General features: G+C 36.6%; 1 protein-coding gene across 9 annotated transcripts in view; it reads right to left on the bottom strand.

Annotated features, from left to right (window-relative positions):
• The window catches only part of B3GALT1 (beta-1,3-galactosyltransferase 1), a 556028-nt gene that overhangs the window by 185600 nt on the left and 346391 nt on the right, over positions 1 to 24037 (bottom strand). For 8 of the 9 annotated variants that reach the window (XR_002516404.2, XM_031651817.1, XM_031651818.1 and 5 more), the window contains one exon: positions 16977 to 17037. The gene's annotated coding sequence lies outside the window, so the exon portion shown is untranslated. Of the gene's footprint in view, positions 1 to 16976; positions 17038 to 18369; positions 23398 to 24037 lie in introns of those variants that run through there. The other variant, XR_004176706.1, reaches the window with a different exon arrangement.

Genomic DNA, 24037 nt, shown 5'->3' with positions numbered 1-24037 from the left:
AAAGCCAAAAGTTAATAATCTAATGATTGATATTTTCCTATAAAGTACATATATATACTTCAAAAATCATGATTTAAAGCCATTCAATAAATTCCATATTTCATATTTCACACTAGGAAATTCCTTGAGTTGTCCATTATTCCTCTCCATATCTGATTTCTTTGTTTCTTGGGGAAACAGAGAAAAAAACCAGACCATATTCAATATAATTTGAAACTCGGTCCTCAAGATATCTTGAAACTTCAGGAACTTATTTGAATTTTACACTTTGAAAATAAATTTGGATTATAATATCCATTACTTATTTTCATGAGTTTCAAATGATGCCACTAGACTATGAAACTTATCATAGAACTTATCATAGAACCATTCAATAAGTATACATCAATAGCCCTTATGAAGCTTTTGTGATATAATAGGAGGAAAAAACAGTAAAAAGTATGTCTTCATTCAATTTTGTTCTCAGGAGGAGTGAAGGATACATACCAAAACAAGGAATTAATATATTAGAAAATACATGTTTTGAGGAAAAAAATAAGAGAAAGATAAAGAGAAAGGCAGTAGAACAGGGAGGGAGTGTGACAGCAACTTTATATTAGGAAGTCAGAGCAGGCCTCGGAAAGTGACATTAACGCAGACTTGGAGAAGACTAGGCAGTCATATGCTTATTTATCTTTGGAAGAGCATTACAGGGAAAAGAAACAGCAGATGCAAAACTGAGACAAAAATGGTATGTTTTAAGAACACCAAAGGGGTCAATGCAGCTGGAGAGAGGCGAGCAAAGGGGAGAGTGATATGAGATGAAACCAGAGAGGTGGGGCCCTGCAGATCATTGTGTGGTCTTTAGTTTTTCCTCTACGTCATATGGGGAGCCATTGAAGGCTGTAAGCAGAGGAGTTACATGATGCTGTGATGTTAACAGGATCTTTTTGTCTGCTATAATGTGGAGAAAAGACCTTAGGGACAATGTGGAAGCAGGGAGGTAGTATACAGGCTATTATAACAGTCTTTGGGAGACATGATGCCATTCCATACTGGTGCCAAGTGGGCACTGATTGTTGGAGGAGATGACAAACTTAGTTTTTCACACCACAGCATTAGGGAGAGTGGGATGTTGATGTGGGAGGACATGCAAGTATGGGGACAGAGGGCATATGAAATATCTCTATACCTTCCCCTCAATTTTGCTGTGAAACTAAAGTTGCTGTAAAAAGAAATCTTAAATAAAATGAGAAACCACAGTCAATCCTGGCTTAACTATTGAGTTACTAAAGAACAGGCTATTTATATACAAAAAAAGTGTACTTGTGGACAAGCATCTGGGTGACAAATATTTTCATGTGATGGACAAACCACTAATGGAGAAACAATAATGTTATTATAATAATATTTTTATTGAATTACACCACAGAATTTGTTGTTTCTCTTTGTTTAAATTCTCTGTCTTGTTGAAAAACTTGCTGCTTTTTTTTTTTTTTTTTTTTTTTTTAACATCTCCGAAAACATATACAGGATCAAGACAGAGTCAAAAATAAAGAAAGCAGATTTTGTATTCTTTTGAAAGTTTCTTCACATTTCTAAAGGTTTTATTTCTCTTTACAGAAAATGTCCTAGAATGAGATAGGTATATGCTATACTACTTGACTTCAAACTCACCCCTGACACTTAGTTATCTCATAGTGTAGCTTCATGTTGTGATATTGAGTCCAGAACCTGAAAGCATCTGTTTTACTGCTTTTATGGCTTTTCTATAACCCCTGACTAATTTATCCTTTGGTTTCATATTTGATCATTATAATCACATGGATGAGAATTAATTCTCAAAACATCTGATCCTTATTCTCTCAGGGTGTATTTAACTTGGAAAAGAGCACTTCAGAACAATGATTCTCAACCAGAGGTGCAATTTTGTGCCCCGGGGGACATTAGACAATGTCTAGAGATATTTTTGGTTGTCACTTTTGTGGAGATGGGTGCCTCTGGTACCTAGTGGCTAACAATGCTGCTAAACACCCACAGTGCACAGGACAGCTCCCATCTACATAGATTATCTAGTTCCAAATGTCAGTAAGTTAAGTTTGAGAAACTTCTCTAGAACAACAGTTTAGAATGGAGAGGCTAGCATTCTCAGCAGGCAGAACTTTCATCAGTTTGAAGAAATCAACCTGTAAAGAATGGTCTTCTTGGGGCTAGAGACAGTTAAAGCTGCTCCATAATGGGCTTTTCCAAAGAGTAACTCAAGCAGCAGTTCAGCACCTACCATAGTATATTATAGAAATTGCTTTGGGACTTAATGAATCACAAAGAGCTATAAAAGCATCTTCAATAAAATACTAACAAGACTTCACACATTGTAATTGAGGGATAAGAGGGTAACAACATTGCCTCCAAGATTTAAAGGAATATTTTTCTACTTAGTTAATTAATTTCTTTTATAGGATGAATGATGGTGGTGAATGTCCATCCCATATTAAGGATTTAAGCTCCATTGCACAATGAAGAAATTCCAGAGATTACAGTGTACCCTTCTTTCTTTTCATTCCAGTTGATCACACACACATCTGAAGACTACAAATTGCATTAACAATGCCAAACTATCAGCAACAATTCTTCAAAGGCTATTTATCAAATCTGTAAATGTGTTAGGGTAGTCCAGGAAATTCTCTCTCATTACTTTATTCCATTGATTTTCAGCTGCACATATTTTCACTTTTTAACCTCTCTGAAACAAGGTTTACCTTGCAATGCAATGCACTCGTACAATCACTGTCAACCTATAGTTATGTGAAAATCATTTGATAAGCTAAAGAAAATGTCAGCATCAGTGCATCCTACATTCAATAAAATAAGGGGGATTACCTAAATATCTGCTTACAGGGGTGTGGCTAACACCTTCTAGTGACAGTAAGACTCACATGCATACTGAAAGGAAGGTCCAGACCCTTATGATTTGTATTTGAAAGATTCCTCATAGATACTAATTCACACAGTCCATTCATGAATTATTCTAGAAATAGTATGCAAGTAATTAGGATATGGAAAATACTCAGGCCCCTGAGATCTTAAAAGCCAAATTACAATAATAGAATCTTCCCTCACGATACCTTTGCAATCTTAGAGAACATTAAGCTTGTTCCTTCTACTGAATCCCCTTTGAACTTATCGTAACTGCATTAAAGTTAATCCCTGACATACTGAACTGTTTCTGGACCCTTAAAGCACAGGCTAAATACACACCACAGTAGCTATCACTATTCCCATTTCCATAAAGTGGGGAGCCACACAAGCAAGAGAGAGGGCAAAACAGCAATTAGAGGCAACTTCCTATAATAACTTCCAGAGTTTGCATTTTTTAGTTAGAAATAGCTATGAAAAGATATAGCTCTCAATGCTCAAGTGATAAAATCCACTTCCTGAACATGCTGCATAAACTTCAAATTTTCCTGCCAAAACATCCTGCTCTGTTTATGCAATGTCACCTAGTTTACAAATTGGCACACCTTCTATCTGGAGTTGGGGCAGTGATAGAAAGAGTTTTATGGGGTCCTTTCTAGGAAAGAATCTTCTTGGGGTAGACAAGATGCAGACCACAACATTAGACCTGAAACTGGGATAAAAATTGGAACTAGATACTAATCAGTTCTGGAATTGGGGGAAATCATCACTACAACACAGTGATAGGCAGCTGGTGCTCTGGTTCTAGGATAGGAGTAAAATTATTTTCTCCACTCAGGGAAGAAGAGAGGAGATTCTCTCTCTTTGAAACACCCTAAAACTCAGCTATTGGTGATCTGGCAGGGATATCAACTACATTAGTGTCTCCCTGCAAAGGAACCCTCTCAGAAGCAAGTCACAAGAGATTAAAGAAATATTTTACAACTGGAGTGGCTAAACTGATCTCTTTACAAATGTTTCTCTGGCTTTATCATGAAGCATGAAGACAGAGCCCAGCACAGGTGAACTTTCCAGTATTTGCATCTACTGTCCACAAGCCACATGAAACACTATTGTGTATTACATTTTTGCCTCCTGCCTCCGTGCAATGTATGTGACTGAGGAATAAAGATCATCTAGATAGTGTTGATGAAATAATAAATATTCTACAAATTTTATTTTGATAAAACTTCAATGTTTTCATCTAGTAAGAGTTCAGTATTGAAGTTTTCATCTTTCTGGTCACTTGTCAAAAGTCTTGTAATAATAAATATTCAACTGCCCTGTAGTACTTGCGCTGCAATGTGGAGCCAAAGGAACATAACAGAATAACTACGGACAAAGGCTAATCATTTAAAAAATTAATTACAACCCCCCCCAAAAAAACCAAAAAAAAAACCCATGGAACTAGCCCAAGATGTTTTTCTAATTAAAGCTTTTATACCAGTTTCATAATGTCAACTGTTCAGGTATATATATATCTTGTTTATATCTCTGAGTTGGTTTTTTGGTTTTTCCAAATTGCAGTTAAGTTCTAAATCGTAGAATTACAGACTTTTCAAACTGAAACTTAGTGTGCAATTGAATAGTAGTGATAACTAAAATAAGAAAAGTGGCAAGTGATTCTTATATTCATATTTATAAAACTCGAGACAAAAAGTAGAATTTGTTGTTTCTTAGCAATCACCTTTATGATAAAAATCATATCGTCTTAGAGTTTGGTAGGTCTGTTGGTATCATCTAGTTCAAAGTTTTACCAGATACACAAATCTATATGGTCTTGATTAACAGCAACTATCCAGATTTTATTTAAATGCCTCAAATCTCCTATATGTCACTCCTATGTCATATTATACACTATAATCAGTTTTCCTTTTGCTAATTACCTTGCATTATACTTCATAAAAATAAGTAAATATGAGGCAGTAAATGACCCATCTTCCTATGATGAACTATGTCAACCTATTCGTACAGTTCCCATTAATGTGTTGTTAAATATATAACAGTAGTCCAAAAAAATTAAAAGCCCTTATTTCTATAATTTGCCAATTTCAATGGTATAAATACTAATTTCAGGAGACCAACATGAAGCCTCTGAAAGTGGAGTTAGGAAGAGAGGCACATAATCTGTTCTCAGGAGCAAATAGTTCCTCTCTTTTGTTATTATGATGAGGTTGTTCTATAAAGGCCAATTCTTCAACCTGGGATTTGGATCCAATCTCTTTTAATTTTTTAAAAACTTCATTCCTAATTAAACGTCCTCTCTCACTAAATCATCAATTTCTCCATTTTGGGGGGATGTTTTTTCTACCAGCATCTAATAAGCCATGTATAATCACAGCATTCTTTTTCAATTCTCTCAATAGCATTTACTACTTGATGTTTTTTTCTTACATGTTTAGATTTTTAATTGTGTTTATATTCTGTCTCCCTCAATTAGAACGGAAGCCTCGCAAGTGCAGGAGCACTGTCTATCTTGTTCATACCTTTTCTCCAGAACTTATAATAGTTGTAGGCACATAGCACATACTTACCAAATAGTTGCTGGTTTATGAAAACAATAGGGAACTTAGCCTTTTATCTTTGGCAACACTTACTGTTAGAAATTTATCTTTTATATTGGTTGGAATGAATCTCTTCCTAATTCTACCCACTGTTCTCAAATATTCCCTGGGTCTTAAGACAAATGAATAGATTTTGATTCATCTAGAGAGTATGAAAAATAATACTGTATGCTTGGGTCATCAAAATACTTGAGGGGCTCATATCAATTTGAAACTAATAAAATAATGCTTAATGATTTTTATATTATACGTTCTTATTAAATATACCACATTAATTTAAATTGATGTTTACTGGCAAATGTCCTGACAAGGTTTAGGAGGGGTTCAAAAAAACCTTACACACCACAGTACCTATCGTTATTGATAGGTACTGATCACTGTCAGTCCACTAGCCTGACACCTAAACAGAACACTACTTGTTCCTTGGTTATAAAGTCTTGGTAACTGAATAATTAGATATTTGTCCCGATTTGATAAATATTATGTTTCACACTAGAAACCAAATTTATCTGATAAAATTTTCTATGAATTCCAAGCAGATGTAATAGATGACTACCTACATCAGCAGGGTGATCCCTGCCCCCTCTGGACTGTGGGGACATGCCGGTAGTGTCTTTCACCACTGATAATGCCCCTTTTAGGCTGTCCTGCAGGCTTCCCTTCCCCAGCACACCCATTGAATGGTAGTGACCCTTAAGGTTTCTTTCATGGGCCGTCTATTTTTCTCTCTGTTGAAAAATACTCTCCCCTGTTGAACTCAGCCAGTCCTGAGGATTCAATGATCAAAAGCTGATAATTCCCTAGATCTTATTCTTCAGCTCAAGTATCTCTTTAGCTTTAAAATTTGCAAAATCAATTGTCCACCAGACATCTCCATTTGAATATCCCCTGGGTATCTCAAAGGAACTGCTCTCAAACTGGATACATCTTCCTGCACTCCCCAGTAAGCACACTTCCATTTCCCAATGTTGCCTATCTCAGAGAATGGTACCACTCTCGACCCGTTGAAAAATCATTTTTTCCCTATCATAGCCCTTTATTATACTCTTTTGAAGATGCCTCTTTCCTGATTTCTCTCCTCACTAGAGGGTGAGCTCTGTCTTCTTCACTATGGCATCTATAGCTGCCAGCACTGTGCATAACAAATATAGGTTCTCAGTATTTGTTGAATACCATTATTTCTCTAGTTAGACAAAAAATCTATTCAAAAAATCTAGACAAAAAATCACTGGGGTAGAGGGGTTCCACCTCTCCCCCAAATCCAGACACTAAATATACTAGGAAAGTGCCAAAATCAAGTATTTATTAAGTGAATATGTTCCAATTTGGTATAGATTACACACTGTAATTGGTTTTCCTTTGCTTTACCAACAATAAGGTGTAGGACAGCTAATCCAGTATAAGTCACAACTTTCAAATATGCCAATTAAATGCCTGAATGCCTTGTCATTATTGTCATTTTTGATGCCTTTTTCTTTCCAATTACATGCTTGAAGCACAAGATACAGTAAATATAATTCTTCTTCCTTAATATCATAGTGGTTTAAATTTAGATTCTTTAGAGTTTTCAGGAAAATGCATGTAAAACAGGATTGGAAATGTTGTTAATACTTTGTAAAAATAATTCAACTCTACTAAGTACAATTCTTAAAGAAAAAAGGTCCTGAAAATTTTTCTTTTCAACAATGAGCATTATGCCTACATTTGCTGTGGTCACTTTGCTTGTTTTTGCTCTTTACCATCAAGTTTCCATGAATCTACTGTGATTAGATACAAGTGTTGAAACATAAGGAAGCCCAAAGAATGATTACCTTCTCAGAAGTGAAACTGAGCTCTATTAGAACTTAGGAGAGTCGGAGGGCACTCTGTAAATAGGAAAATTATGGGCAGGAGGAAGATTACAAAGTGGTTTTCAGTTTGAAGGCCTCTACTGTGTTAGAAAGCCCAACGTTCTGTCCTCACATAAATCTGGAAGATGTGTATGGGATGGGAAAAGGACACCGCATCTGAGTCCACTAGACAGATACCTAAACAGACAGACAGCGAGACGGTCACTGTCATCAGGAGAAGAGGCGTTCCAGAGGGGCTGACACAACGTATGGAATACTTCGATACTTTCTAAATTGAATACATTTTTACATGAATAAAAATGCTAGTGGTGTGTATGTGCATGGATATTTATATGCTCAGGCATTTTCATTAGTTTGCTGCCACTTGATCAGACATTTAAAAGTCTTTTGACTAACTCACAGGCCTACATTGTCAATTTCTACGAGTACTAGACAATATAAAATCAGTACTAATAACAATTGTGACAGAATTTAATAAAACACATGCATAAAATTTATAGTTTTCACAGGTCAATTTACACATATGTATAACTGAGAAATGAATTTGGAAGATGTTAGCCTCCCATCTGTACCACACAGATAAAGATAGGAAAAATTATTTACAAGCTGTCAATGAACAATTTTAAATGAATTCTCATGTTCCAACTGAAAGTAAATTTCCAATGCCCTAAATACACTTTCTGAGCTCCCTTGCTATGGGTGTTATTTTATTTCCATGTGATTTCACAATTTCTATGTACATGTAACAAGATGTTGATTTTCAGGCTCTAAATTATTAATTTTTAAGTTTGCATGATAAAATTTAGTCAGTGTTATTTGTGGTTGCTTTGAGTGAGGTCAAATGTTCAGGTTCTTTCTTCAGTTTTACTTTTCCTCTGAGCTCTTGAATGCTCGCCTCCTTCACTGAGTTAATTTCTGCTCTGCTGAGTTATATTATGAAATTTCAGTACACATGCCAGCCCTAGAGTTGTGTGTTGAGACCCTACATTACAGAGACAGGCAGTCTTGTTAATCTTCCTGCTTGTTTCAAGATCCAACTTAAAAACATATGTAGCCAATAATTTGTGCTGCATTCAAATGGAATTTGTGTATCTCATTCAGTGTAGCAAAAAAAAAAAAAAAAAAAAAAAAAATCAAGATTAAGTAGGTTCGAAGAATAAGATATTAGTATAAATCTCTAAGAAGAAGTGTAGTTCTGGATTTATACCATAGAATATTGTTACAGGGAATATTAATCAATTCCTTTACCTCCCCTTTATTCATGGGATTTGTTCATTCATTCTCTTATGTGGGCCTTCATTATCCTTCCCAGATAATTACAGGCACTAACTACTGATTTAGTAGGTAGTTACCTGGGGTAGAAGGAATATAAAAGATATTACTGAATCTGAGAGTCAAAAATTATAGTCTAAAGTTAAGTGGAAAAAAAAACAAGAAAAAGAAAGAAAGAGGCTGGGCATTGTGGCTTATGTCTTTATTTTCAGCATTTTGGGAGGCTGAGGTAGGAGGATTTCTTGAAGCCAAGAGTTCGAGACCAGCCTGGACAACAAAGCAAGATCCTGTCTCTACAAAAAAGTTTTAAAAATTAGCTGGGCGTGGTGGTGCACCCTTGTTATTCCAACTACTTGGGAGGCTGAGGCAAGATGATCCTTTGAGCCCAAGAGGCTGCAGGGAGCTGTGACTGAGCAACTGTACTGCAACCTGAGTGGCACAGTGAGGCCCTGTCTCAAAAAAAAAAAAAAAAAAAAAAGAGAGAGAGAAAACAAAAAGCAGGTGAGTTTGGCAAAAGAGAGAACATTCTGACGCAGACTTTCAGAGCTAGTTTTTAGCTCCCCCTTCTCACTCATTCCTAGGCTGGGAGAAGTGCAGAGCAGAAAGCCTGGAATAGATTTCACAGGGTGAGGTCTCAGAGGTCAGCCTGAACAGCCAGCACCACAACTTGCCTACACAGTAGAAGCTGGTAATAAGGAGTTAGTTTCTTCTTTAGTTCTACCCGATGAGAGACTAATAGGAGATAGTATTATTATCAAATATATTCTAAATGCCTTGCAGTCTAAGTGTGTTATGAGTATTAGCTCATTTAATCTTCACATAATCCAATAAGTGCTCTTATTATTTCCATTTTCTGGAAGAGAAAATAGAGGCACAAAAAGTGACATACCCAAGGTGTAACAAGCGCTGAAGCCCGGATGTCAACCAGCCAACCTGACTCCAGAGGCCACACCTTAACCACCACTGTACTGCCCTTCAAGATGGTCCATTCAGGAAGCCAGCTTGGCATCTTCTGTTTCCTGTCTAGCTGGAGTCATATTCAAGCCTTTGCCTACCAATCCCACAGATCTACTCTGAATAGGTAACTTCAACAGCTCAGAAAAATAACTCCTAAGACTGAAGAATGCATGGTGGGACCGTGGATGGCTGCTGGTGATGAACTGAGCAAAGGAGGACTAAATGGAGCCAACTAGGGAACTCCCAGCAGGGCACTGGCAGTGGTGGCACATATATATGCACCTTTTAGCTACTGAGGTGGTTTTGATACTTTAATGCTTGTGGTGTTAAGGAGATTGAAGCATAGACCCTCGACACTGGGTGCAGCTACTGCTTGGCAAATGGGGAAGCCTATTAGGAGCATGAGCCTGAAACATCTCCTGTAAATATCATGGTGAAGGAATGCAGTTCGCAGGGAAGGAAGTTGAGCCCGTTGACCTCTAAAGCCTTTCATTTTGGAAGCCTTGATAATTCTGTGATTCCAGAGAGATATTGCTGCTCTTTCTGCAATTTCTATCTTTTAACATTGGCAGCTCAAACAGGTTCTCGGATGCTTGGAGTGAAGCTACTTATTAAAAAATAATTAACAGTGAGATCATCATGGGCAAGGCTGAGTTTTAACAAAAGAACTCATGGAATTTTCGGGTTTTTAAAACTGCTATATATAAGCCTGAAGACTAAAATTAGCAATAATGATTAGGAAATAAAGCACTGTGGTTAATGTCCACATTGACCACAATTGGGTAGCTGCCTGCTGTTTTGAATCCTAATTTCTTCAGACCTTTTTGTACTAAATACTTTTTAGGTGATAAATCAACAACTGCCACACAAATTAAATGACTACATTTTATTTTTGAAGCACAGGAGAAGAGTCTTCTTTATGTGCTTTTACTATCATTGGCATTTAACATATATACATATTTTTATGAACTCCATTTGTAGATATTCCCTTTAATAAATGAGAAAGGTATTCTCCACAAATCCTTAGGATGTGTACTCAAGTATTAATAGGTGAGGTGGTTTTTCTTTTTCTACCCATAAGACACACACGTATGTGCATACGTGTCCATACACATCCACATAAATCCACAACTTCTTATGTTTTTTTCTTATGGTATGACTTTTGTTTTCTTTTCTTTTCTTTTTTTTTTTTTTGGAGACAGAGTCTTGCTCTGTTGCCCAGGCTGGAGTGCAGTGGCGTGACCTCAGCTCACTGCAAGCTCCGCCTCCCAGGTTCATGCCATTCTCCTGCCTCAGCCTCCCGAGGTAGCTGGGACTACAGGTGCCCACCGCCACGCCCGGCTAATTTTTTGTATTTTTAGTAGAGACAGGGTTTCATCGTGTGAGTCAGGATGGTCTCGATCTCCTGACCTTGTGATCTGCCCGCCTCGGCCTCCCAAAGTGCTGGGATTACAGGAGTGAGCCACCGCACCCGGCCTTATGGTATGACTTTTTAAGTTAAAAGATGTATGAAAATGTGTCATGAAGCGATAAAAAGAAAGACATACAGAATGTTAAATATTTATATGTAGCATACCTACTATGTGCAAAAACTACCACAGTCACTGGGGACAAAGATGAATGAGACATGGGTCTGGCCTGAAAGAGCATCTATTATACAGGGTGCAGGAAGTGGGAGACATGAGGTATACAGATAAATATATCATTAATATGTAGTAAGGGTATCATAAGGTGTACCACATTTAAGCAGAAATAAATCATTTAAAAGGAATCTGTAACCTAGGCATCCTGATTTCACACCAGACTCTTAACAACAAAAGATATGGTTGGAACTTTAAGAAGACTAATGAGGAATTCATCTGTGATGAATGAACACATACTTCAGAATAAAACTAGCTGCTATTTATTGAATGTCTACATTACAGTCGTTTTCTCTAATTCTCACAATGTTGTAAGCTTGTTTTACAGATGAAACATCTAAGTTTCAGAGAGGGTCAGTAAGCTACACAATGTCACAGTGGGATAGTGGCAGAGCTAGAATTCAATCCTAGGGCTGGCCACAATTCCACACCACTAAAACAAGAACAAGCTTGTCTGGCTTTGGCTCTGCTGGTCATCTTTTCTTTAGCCAGGACCACTCTTTTCCCAGGCTGTCGGTCCTGAGATTGGCTGCTTTCTCCTTTTTGTGCTCTTAGCTGTCTTAGATTATCTCACTCTTGACTGTTGAGATTGTGCCGGGTACAGCCTCTGTCAGTGGCTTCAAGGTTTTGCTTCCCCCCAATATGTTCAGCAAAATGTTGGCTTCCTGCTTTCCTTGTTAACCCCTGGGGTGGCTCTTGTGAGTTTGGTTGACCCTGCAGCCTTCTGTCTATTGTAAGCATTCAGAATTCTCTGCTTGATCAGTGGTGTGGGGTGTGCTGGGGCAAAGAGAAGGGATTTTTCTATTCCCTTTGGCAGGAAGAATTGCTTCTTTGTCAGGGTTGGAGTTGCAAACAGATGCCCCTTTGTAAGGTGTCATGATACTTCCTGGGTAACACCATTAAATGTTTCCCGGGGAGCAGAACTCTAGGGTCGTTGTTGAATTACTATTTAACTTCCAAGGGTATGTGAGCCTTCAACTGTTGTTCAACTACACTATTGAACTCAGCACGTGGTAAAAGTAAGATTCTCATGAACTGAGTCTTTGATAAAAGGAGTCATGGGCTGAATCTTTGACAGAACATGTCTGTTTTGTTAAACATTGTGTATTCAAAGTCCAACATAATGAACACATGGCACATAGTAGGTGTTCAATAAAAGTTTACTGAATGAATGAACTTGGAAAAGAAGCAGCTGGCTGTGTGTGGTTAACTCAGCACTTATCTCTTTTTTTCTCTGAATGAAGAAACATAACTATGTTGACTGCACAGGTTAAAAGATAATTCAGTGATTCAGGTTATAAGAGGTAATGAATATATAGAGAAAGTAATGAAGATGTAAGTTATCGGAAGACAGTTTTTGGGGTATGGGTAGTACTGTCTGGACTAAACTCTACCTATTCTTAGAGTGACTAATAATCACAAATAAAGTGTCTACTTTTCTCTCTTTCACACACACACACACACACACACACACACACACACACACCCTTTCTGCTCTTCCAGGAATATATCTGGATATGCATACAAAGGTGCTGCAGAATTTCTAGGGGAGGCAACATGAGAAGGACTGGAGCAATTGTATTCTGAGTTCCCTAACAAAAATTCATTGCATAACTACTGAATGCTTTTTTCACCTAGAATTTCAGGACAATTCATCTTTCTAGAAAAAAATAGGTTTAAAAAAGGCTTTGAAAGGTCAAATCGGTGGATTTGTTTTAAATTTTGTTTTAAAGCATGGGGAACATATAATTAAGGAGCATTTATTATATGAAAGAAAGAGATATTCTTTTGTCTTATTTGGTTTGTTTCAGTGAAGAAATTGGCTTACTTCTGTTAGCATATTTCCATTTAGATTTACTTTCAGAGAGGGAGCATCTCTTCTTTGAACTTCAGCTTGATTTAATCTTTGAAGATGGAAGAAAAAAGTAAAATGTGATGAAGAATAATAGTAAGGGATCCTGGAAGCACAGAAGCTACCAAATTTGTTTAAAGAGAAATAGAAAATCTGAGCAGACCTACAACAAGAGATTGAATCAATAATCAAAAACCTCCAAGCAAAGAAAAGTCCCTGACCAGATGGCTTCACTGATGAATTCTACCAAACACACTTAAAGAAGAGTTAATACCAATCCTTCTCAAACTTTTCCAAAAAATGAAGGAATAATTTCCAACTCATTCTATGAGGTCAACATTATCCTGATATCAGAGCCAGATAAAGATATCACAAAAAAAGAAAACTATAGACCAATATGCCATATGCATAAAGATGTAAAAATTCTCAACAAAATGCTTGCAAAATGAATCCAGCAGCATATCAGAGGGATTATGTATATATAACATGACCAAGTGGTTTTCTGATATATATTCTCATGATATATATATCATATATATAAGATATATATATATAATATACATATATCATGACCAAGTGGTTTCTTTTGTTGAACCATTCTTGCATTTCATTTGTCCCTGAAATGCAAGGGTGGTTAAAAAAACAAAACCAATCAATGCAATATATCACATTAGTAGAATGAAGAGAGGAAAAAACATAGTCATCTTAATTGGTGCAGAAAAAGTATTCAAACAAATCTAATACTATTTCATGATAATATCACTCTATAATACAGTAGATACAGAAGGGAACTTCCTCAAGCACATAAAGGGCATTTATGAAAAAGCTAGTGTTAACATCATATACAGTGGTGAAAAAACTAAAGCTTTCCCCCTAAGGTCAGGAAAAAGACAAGGATGCACATATTCATTACCTCTATTCAACACTGTATTGTAAATTCTAGCAAGATCAATTAGGCAAGTAAAGAAATAAAGGACATTCAAATTAAAAAGGAAGAGGCAAGAATATTTGCTGATGAAATGATCTTAGCTATAGAAAATCCTAAAGAATCCACAGAAAACAAAACAAAAAAGACAAATTTGGTAAAGTTGTAGGATACAAGATCAACATACAAAAACAATTGTATTTCAGTACAAGAGCAATAATCAATCAAAAAATCAAATTAAGAAAACCACACTAGTGTAGCATATCCGTATAATGGAATACTATTCAGTCATTAAGAAGGAAAAAATTACTGACACATATCCACTGGTGTAGATGGCCCTTGAAAACATCATGTTAAGTAAAAGAGTCCAGACACAAAAGTCTGTATTGTATAATTCAATTTATATGAAATATCTAGAATTTGTAAATTCTTAGAGGCAGAAATCAGATTAGTGTTTGTCAGGGGCTAGGGGAAGGACGGAAATGTGAAGAGACTATTTAATGGATATTGGGTTTCCTTTGGAGATGACAAAAATGTTTTAAAACTTTAAGGTAGTGATGATTGCACACCATTGTGAATGTACTAAATGCTACTAAATTATACACTTTAAAATGGCTAATTTTATGTTATATGAATTTAGCCTCGATAAAAATAAAAACAAGAGAAGAAGGAAATTCTGTGTTACATTTATTATGCATGAATTAGAATGAATGCAAATGAAAAATGCCAAAGTTTATCTTTGAAAAATTGACTAATATTAAAAAGTAAATCAAACATTTAAAAAAATGAAAAGTAAGGGATTATCTGTGGATAAGGTAGGGGTGGTAAAGCTGTGTTGATAAAAACAAAAATCTTTTCTACAGGCCCAGTGAGTCAATCAAAAAAACATTATTTGCTTTTACTATGGTCACAGCATGACACTATATAGTTTGAGCAAGTGAAAGGCCATAAAATCTACTGTCATCTCCTCTGCCTGTCGTGGAGGCAGGCAGAAGCCAATGCAATTGACCTAGAAAGAACATTCTGAGTGTGACTCAGGCAGGGAGGTGGGTTAATGGGGGTTAAAAGGAATAATAAATGGGAAAACCAAATTGAAATCCAGGGAACAAGTCCAGTAGTAGTCACTCTAATGGAGGAAAAACCTAAGCATGAGGCAAAGCAATTAAATGGGGGTTACCGGATGAAATAGTTCCCATAAAAGAGGATGAGTTGGTGGCATATGGAAAAATAAAGATAAGGTAATTAAAGGCATTTATAGAGCACCTGTGGCCTTTGATGGCTAAACAAAATGCCACTAAAAGCACCCACTTAGCTTGAACAACAAATACACATGAAGTAGAAAATAATTTGGTGTTAAATTGTACTTAATTTTATCTGAACACAAGAGAAATCTATACATTAGTGTGGGGCAAAGATGGGTAAGAATACTTCATATGACAAATTGGATTTATATTATATCCTAAGAAATGGGTAGGAATTGGACAGAGATGGGATGAGTAGAGACATTTCTTGTAAGTAAGGAGCATAATGAGATGGACATAGAAAGGGGGATACATGAGACAGTAAGGACTTTGTTTAGTGTAATAGTTCATGTTGTACAGAAAAAAAAAAATCGAGTTTGGATATGAATCTTGGGACCAGATCAACAAAGTTCTTAAACGCCTGTATGCAGAGTTTGGACATTATCCTTCATGCTTTGAGCAAGGCTATCATATGACAAGAGCAGAAATTTTAGAAGATAAATTTAATGGTATTTATAATGAACTGAAAATTCGAGATATCATAATAGGGAGATGACTGTTTAGGAGGTTTTTATAGTAATGCAGGTAAGATTATCATGAGGCTAGTATGATTACACTGAAATTGAAAGAAAAGATTATATAAGCATAAAATTTAGTGGCAGATTAATTAAAAGGATGAGTTAGAGTTGAAAAATTCATCATGATTCAAACTAAAAGGAGAGTAGATAATTGTACATTTTAGAATAACTTAAAGAGCGTAATTAGGTTGTTTGTAGCTCAAAGGATAAATGCTTGAGGAGATGGAAACCCCATTCTCCATGATGTGCTCATTTCACATTGCATGCCTGAATCAAAATCTCTCATGCACCCCATAAATACATACAACCACCATGTACCCACAAAATTTAAAAAATAAAAAAAAATTCAAAGAAAGAAAAATAAGAGGAGAGCAGAAACACTATGAAAAATGGAATGATTGGGAAGAACTAGATCTGTGGCATGAACAATGAGTCCACTTGGACATTCTGAGTTTGAGAGCCCAGACACATATCATAATGATTTCCTCTAGGGAAGACATCCAGAACAGGAAGTAGAGAGAGAATCCGGGTCAGAAAACACAGATTTGAAAGTCATTGTTTGACCACCTCTAGTACTCTTTCTTTTGAAGGTTTCAAATGTTAAGGACACTTTGGAAAAATTAGTCAGCATATTGCATCATTATTTCATGGAAGGATTCTGCCTTTCCTCTTGCATTTGTGTATTTCTACAGAATGATGAAGAAACAAAGACTTATGGGATGAGAGGAATGCCGTTATAGGGTACAGCACAGCACGTACACTGCTGCTTCGAAAGAAGTACACCCCTCAGTGCTTCCCTTTCCTGTTCATGCTCAGCTAGGTGCTGTACGAAATATAAGCCAAGTCAAGTATAAACTCAAATGTAAATAGTCAAGTTGAATTTTCAGGAAAATTGGTGCATACATGCATCTGGGGTCCCTACTAGCCTCATTGTGTAAGCCGTGTGGGTACCTTTATGCGGAACATGGCCACTTCCTTTCTGAGATGTACATTAAATATAGTTGAGAAGGTTCATGTCTAATTTTTAAGCCAGCTTTTCTTGCAGGTGATTTCTCTATTCTAATAAAGGCAATTTTCTAGTATGGAAGGTGAGACGAGACCACTGAGGATCAAAAGCAACCACAATAAGAAACTACAATAAGCCAAATAAACTTTACACTTACGCTTTCAAAGAGGCAATCTCCAGAACACTTCTGAGGATCCAGCAGCACAGCAAGAGAACTTCTACAAGAGAAGAAAAAAAAAAACACATTTAGATTAAAATCTCATAAATGCTGCAGATAAAAAAGCCCTGTACAAATTTTTTAATAATATACACCCACTTTCAAAATTTATTGTCACAAAAATGGTACATTTCACTGACAAATGATTGCTGACCAATCATTTGTCGGGCCATTACTTTCTCTTCTTGTCATTTTTTATTTCTTTTTCTTCTCACAAGGGGGAGTGGGTCCTTACCCTCAGGGAATAAATGTTTTCCGAACTGTGCCAATTCAGCTTTGTTTGCTAGATGCATTTTTACAAGTATCTGATTTTCCACTGCTGTAGCTACAAGGATCATTAGAAGAGCCTGTGATGGCAGGTGTGGGAAAACAGAGCAAAAGACAGCAACTCACAAAAAGGTAGTTTCAGCTGTGTAAGCAACTACACTGGTGAGTTGGACAAAGAGAATCTGAGGTGGGTAGGCACTAGAAGGAAGAGGAACAGGGTAATAATAAAATAGTTCTCTCTTTCTCCCTTCACTCCAGGAAAGAACTGCTTTCTGATCTGGATGACTTAGAAAGAGGGGAGTTTGGCAGAAACCCTGGGTCTTACCCATGAGTGACCCGGAAGGCTAAATCAAGGAGGCCTCCTCTTTCTTTACCCAACCTGCTGGTTCACTTAGAACAGCTCCCACATTTTTACTAGGTCTGTGGTGATGCTTTTTGAGCTTGTGATTGTCTTTCCTGATTTATCCTCAGGAAATTTAATTTATACCAAATCATTTCTTTGCACTAAACCTCAGATACCTGTAAAAAGAGGGGTCAAAAGAGATCATCTCTATGCTTTCTTTCAACTTAATATTCTGTGATTTCAGAAAAGGTACAGAAAACTGTTCACCAGGAAAGGGCATTCAGGCTGACACAATTTACTCAGAAGTCACTTCTGCATTTGCATTCATAGCTTTCGAAGCCATTCTCCTTATGGTAAACTCACACAGACATTTCGCAAACACTGCAATCACCCACTCCCACCCGAAGTATAAATTTTTATTGGGCCAGGTGCAGTGGCTCACGCCTGTGATCCCAGCACTTTGGGAGGCCAAGGCAGGCAGATCATTTGAGGCCAGGAGTTCGAGACCAGCCTGACCAACGTGGTGAAACCCCATCTCTACTAAAAATACAAAAAAAATTAGCTGGGCATGGTGGCTCATGCCTGTAATCCTGGCTACTCAGGAGGCTGAGGCAGGAGAATTGCTTGAACCTGGGAGGTGGTGGTTGCAGTGAGCTGAGATCGCACCACTGAACTCCAGCCTGGGTGACAGAGTGAGACTCCATCTAAAAAAATATATATATATATATATATATTGGCAGTGGCCAAAGGTAGAACAAGTGGAAACACATCTAAAACCAGTGAAGCGTCATAAGATGTGTTGACAATTTAGTCCTCAGTCAACCAGTGCTTATGATTTCTGATAATGTCCACAGCTTTCCCTTTCTGTGGTCATAATTTGATAGTTAAATATTTTATCTTGTCTGCATCACCCTGCTTCTCCAAAAAGCTATTAATGACTTTTTGGAGAAGAATTTAATATTGCCAAGAAATTTAAAAATTATCTTCCATTAGAGTAATTCTTGTTTCATAAAAGTATTGCTAGAAAAGATCTGTAAGAGCTGTAAAAATAAATCAAGTTGGGGAGCATTTGGTGGTCAATTCTGCAGGCATCCTTTTCTGAGCAATGGTGGATGGCTGAGTCCATTCAGAAGTCAGCACCCTTAGTCTTGCCTGCCTCAATAGGAGTTTTGCTTTAAAGATAACAAGAGGGTTGGATTATGGTGAAGATAAAGAAAGCTCTTGGCCTAGTACGCTCTATGGTGCTGTACTCAGAATAAATGGGAAATATATTGAAAAATATTCTGAAAGTGAAGTTTCAGACTTTCTCCAGTAAATATTCAGTTGCAATTAAGCACTTTAGGTCAACATGGCTCTGAGTCTGAATGGTGCTAAGCTTAGATAACAAACTCAATATGGCAAATTCTGGAAAGAGGGCTCCTGTTTGGAAGTGCAAAAGAAAATCTATTAGGAATGTATTAGACAGAATAAAAGCTGGTAAAATACTTTTAAGATTAATTCAATAGGTGAGCTTGAAAAATGTTTCCTTTAGCTACTCTGTGTACAGGGTTTTCAGGGCTTTTTACCAGAAAATTATGTCAGTCAAATCAATGGTGGTGCTCCTTTCAAGTCCTCCAGGAAATCATCCTTTCCCATTTTTTCCAAAGAGATAATAAGGTTTTTTGTTTGTTTCCTACTGGTAAGAACTTGCTTTCTCTCATCCAAAACACCTTAAACTCATTCATCCGTGTTCTTTCTTTAGACCCAACTCTGACTTTTGACTGCTCCAAAACTGGCCTTCCAGTGAGTATCCACTTCGGCCAGCATTGAAACTAATAATTATCATGATAAAATACAATCATTTCTAAAAATTCTCAATACCTCCTTAAAACTGTGAAAACTGAACTCTCATGGTTATTTTGTGCTCTTTAATCTTACTTTAGTTTTTAATTTTGGGTTGTATTTTGCTCCTCTTCTCTCTCTTTTCTGCACTGCTAATCCCACCCACGTTACAGACATTGACACTGTCTAAACATATGAAAGAGAGAGAGAGGTAAAGACAAGACAATTCAAAACAACTTCTTCAGTTCTCTGGTTCACTTGGCAAAAAGAGCTATCCCCATAAGTAACTTGCATGATAATAATCAGGAGTATTACTGCTCCCACAGACCAGTCTGCCTATGGTGTCTGAGGTTTGCCAACCTATATAAATCTTACTGCCAGTTTACCCACACCTTACACATTTGTAAACAGATACTGTTCAGTTTAAACAAACTTCATAAAAGGGAAGATTTGGGGAAGAATGTGTTAATTCTAGGAGAGCTAGGTGTATGGGGAACTCTCCCATTTAGCATGATGACTACGGGAAAAGAGGTTATGGCATGTTTTGAATAATTTGGGAGTTTTGCTTTTTTCTTTTCCCCTCCTTTTCTATTATCAGTGGTCTGGGTCAGCATCCCAAATTCAAGTTTTCTATGATCACTTCAATTCTTCATAGACTACTTTGGTTTCACATTTTTTCTTTTCTTTCCCCTACCACTTAACACAAGAAGGTGACATCAGATCCCAAGTCATGCCAGTGCACCTCTCTGGCCAGCAATGCCAATGGAGGGATGGTGTAAACCACAGATGTGATGGCTTTTGATCCAATTCCAGTATGTATTATATGCCAGTTATAAGACAATCAATTTCAGCATCTACACAGAGATAATATCCCCAAAATATTTGAATCATCAACAAAGAGTAAAAGAAGGCTCTGAATGTCTCATTATTAATGTAGGTAAACTCAAAGACGGATTTAACGTATACTAGTTTTATCTTTTCTTTGTAAAATAATTTCATAGATGGTGTGTGCACAAAGCTTATCTTGCTTATATGAAGAATTATCTTCATAAAAGTTAACCTACTCCATTGTTATATGTTTTAAAAATTCTTATAAAGTAAGCTGCAGCTACAAGCAACTTTATAATTGGCAGGTTCTTTACATCCTTAAATATAACTATGGTGTTAGTTTTTTTTGTTGTTGAAATAATGCAGGATGAGTCCTCTGAAAGTATAAAAAACATACACTTTTATACATTTTATACATTAATAGGATTCATTCACTTATAAATTTCTATTTATTGTATGCCTAATATTATTAGCATAATATATATTAGCCAATGTTTTAAGTGCTGGGAATACAATAGAAGCACAAAATATGAAGCCCCTCTTCTTGCAAAGTTTACACTCCTGAAGAGGGAGACAGATATCAACCACCACCACCACAACAACTCAACAAGTAAATATGTAATACATGAGAAGAAAAATAAAGTAGGTTATAGGCTATATTTAGCCCTTCTCCTCTCCTGAGTATAGACCGATGAAGTGCCATTTCAGATCAGGTCAGGACCTTTCCTAATAGGGTGGCATCTGAGCAGAGATTTGAATGGAGCTCTGAGGACAAGTTTGAGATGGTTTTTCTTCTGATAGGTTGTAGTCACACAGCACTAATCCAAGAAGGCAATCAGAAAATAAAATTATTTCAACTAATTAGTCCATTGAACATGGACAAAACAACTGGTTTTATAGTCCAACATTTTTACTTTTTATACTGGCTGGTTTTATGGCACACGAATACGAACTAAGATACAGCTTTAGGGTAACTATCTTCTAGGGCAAAATAAAATCCCTGACTGGAGCCCCCTGATGGTGAAAAATCTTTGGTGATTATCACCCTTTTTTATTCTACAATTTGAGTAGCAAGTGATAAACCCAGGGAATAGTTGGAAACTGTGATTGCTGTTGAGCTCTGGCTCTCCAAGTCTGCAGTGAGAGTAATCAGCCATCACACAACCAAAGGGATGACAGTGCTCACAGCTATCTGTCAACCAACAGAGATGGACTGAGTGATTTGAAACTTAGAAACAATCATTGTGCTATTTTATGCAGAACAGAACCTCTGGATAAAGAGTCAAAACAGAAGGAACAGATGTGTGAAGGAAACTAGGAGTTCCAATGAAGGATGCCTGATAGATATGTTGAGAAGGCACTTGGCTATACAAGTCTAAAGCTTAGAGAAAGTCAAGGATGGAGATAGAAGTTGAATATTCATAAGAGCACAGATGGCACTTAAATCTATGATTACTATGGAGAAAGAGTAGATAGGAATGAGAAGGGGTCCCAGCACTGAGCCCTCGAGCACTTCAACATTTGCAGGACTGACAAGAGAAGGAGCCAGCAGAGAAAACCAAGGCCAGTCCCATTACAGGGGAACCAGGAGACTGTAATGTTATGAAAGGTAAGCCAAGAAAAGACAGCGCTTCAAGAAGAATGGAATGCCCAACTGTGTCAAATGCCACTGCAAAAATAAGCAGCAATTGTGTAATAAAAATAATAGCAGCTAACATGTGTTATACCTGTATTATCTGCAAAACATTGTTTTAAGAGTTCATACAGATTATCCCATTTAGTGTGTACAATACCCACATGGTAAATAATGTTCTAGTCACAATTTTACAGATGAGAAAACTGTGGAAGAAAATATTAATAACTTGCCCCTCATCATGAAGTCTGACTAGTGGATTTAGGAAGATGGATAATGTTGATGGTCTTCAACAGAGCTGTTTCAGTAGAGCAGTGAAGCACCTGGAGTGACTGAAGTGGTGTGAAGGGAAAATGGGAAGTGAGAAAGTAGAGATATCAGGTATAGACATGCACAACGTTACTATGCCTAGCACTTAGAATATTCCAAATAGATAGAGGTTATTAAAATAGTGCTGATAATTGTAATTATTATTTCTGATGACTGTCTTTCCTGCTGAACCATAAACACTTTAACAGTGTACTTTGTATTTCTTAATCTCTACATTTTAGCCCTTACCCAAATTTCTCAATTACTGATTACTAGGTTTAGGATTAGGAAGAGGTTAATGGAAGAGATTCATTTTGAGATGCTTTTATAGATAGGTAGGGTTTGAACAGATAGAAAGGTCAAGTATAATGTCCCAAGGATATTCAGACCATTGTTGAACTCAATATATAAAATTTTATGAAATGTTAAGTCAATAATTTATCCCAAATGTTCATTTATGAGATGATAGCTCTGTCTGTCTAGATTGAAGATCCAAAGCTCAAAAGCCTACAGAGACCAGGCTGCAATGGAAATGAGCACCATGAGTCAGTTTTAAGCTTTGAAATAAGAAGATTGGAGCATAATAAAGAAAAGACAGAAGTCAAGAATTTTCCTGTGAAATCTGCCTCGTTTTTTAAAGTGCTGGCATCCAATTCAATGTTTTTAATAATACTATTCAGTGTAAAATGAACATGGCTATGGGATATACCTGGTCTGATGGCACTAGTTTATGACTTCTGGGCTGCACAATATCTACTCAGCTAATGCAGAGAGTTGATTCTGAGGGGAAAAAAATCAAACTTAGAGTAAAACAAGTGAATTAAAGACTTTTTGACATAGTTTATTAAAATTTTAGATAGCAAGGCAGCTGATAGTTTAAAAATAAAAGCCATACGAGAAAAAAATATATTCCAAGGCCTTTCATGATAGTAGAAAAGAAAAAACATAGGTAACCTGTTATCATTAATACTTACAACATGTCTTTTTGAAAAACTGTGCGCTCTAAGGAAAACTCCATTGCATGGGGGTGGCTCTGAGGACTACTGTTAAGGTGAATGATGTGTTATACAGCTCACACTTTCCCAATTCTAAGGCAATAGTTGAGGTGACAGCCTTAGGCAGCATTCATAGAAGTGGGAGGATGCAAGATCAATTTTTTTCTAAGGGAAAAAAAGTATCTTCTATAGTCAGTAAATATTTTATAATTGCTTGGCACATCTCACAACATACTGCTTAGATCAAAAGAATGTTATCTACAGAGATGTTACTTGGAACATTATATTATACAAAACTATTGCCTGTAGCAGTGCTGATAAATAATATTCAAATCCATCATTTAATCTTAAAATAATTTTCTTAGCATCTCATATTACAATGTGTCCCAGATAACCTCAAAGGAAATGTTCTGTCATCCACTTTCACAAGTGACACCATTTCTCCTGGTGGGGTCTTTGGGATTTCACATCAAGGAAGTATGGAATTGAGGTGCTAACCATATGCAGGGGCCAGTTAATACTTCAATGATTTGGATGTCAACTTAATTATTTCTTTTGATCAACAATGGCAGCAGACTGCTTTGTTGTCTGGATCTGCAGAATGATACATCATTTACACATAGATAGACCAAAAGAAAAAAAAATTTGTGTATTGGTGCTTCATTACTTTATTTGCATGAGTATATGTTAGAAGGAAGCTGATTTGCCATAATATTGCCCATCTCTGTACCTCTGTCTATCTAAGTCTCCAATAATCACTAATATATAGTTTCTGGATTAAATTAAGATACATAGAATTTCAGTA

This window comes from Papio anubis, chromosome 10 (genome assembly GCF_008728515.1).
Source record: "Papio anubis isolate 15944 chromosome 10, Panubis1.0, whole genome shotgun sequence".
Classification (NCBI taxonomy): domain Eukaryota; kingdom Metazoa; phylum Chordata; class Mammalia; order Primates; family Cercopithecidae; genus Papio; species Papio anubis.
The sequence above is the reverse complement of the archived record's forward strand: the minus strand, read 5'-3'. Positions and strand labels throughout refer to the sequence as shown.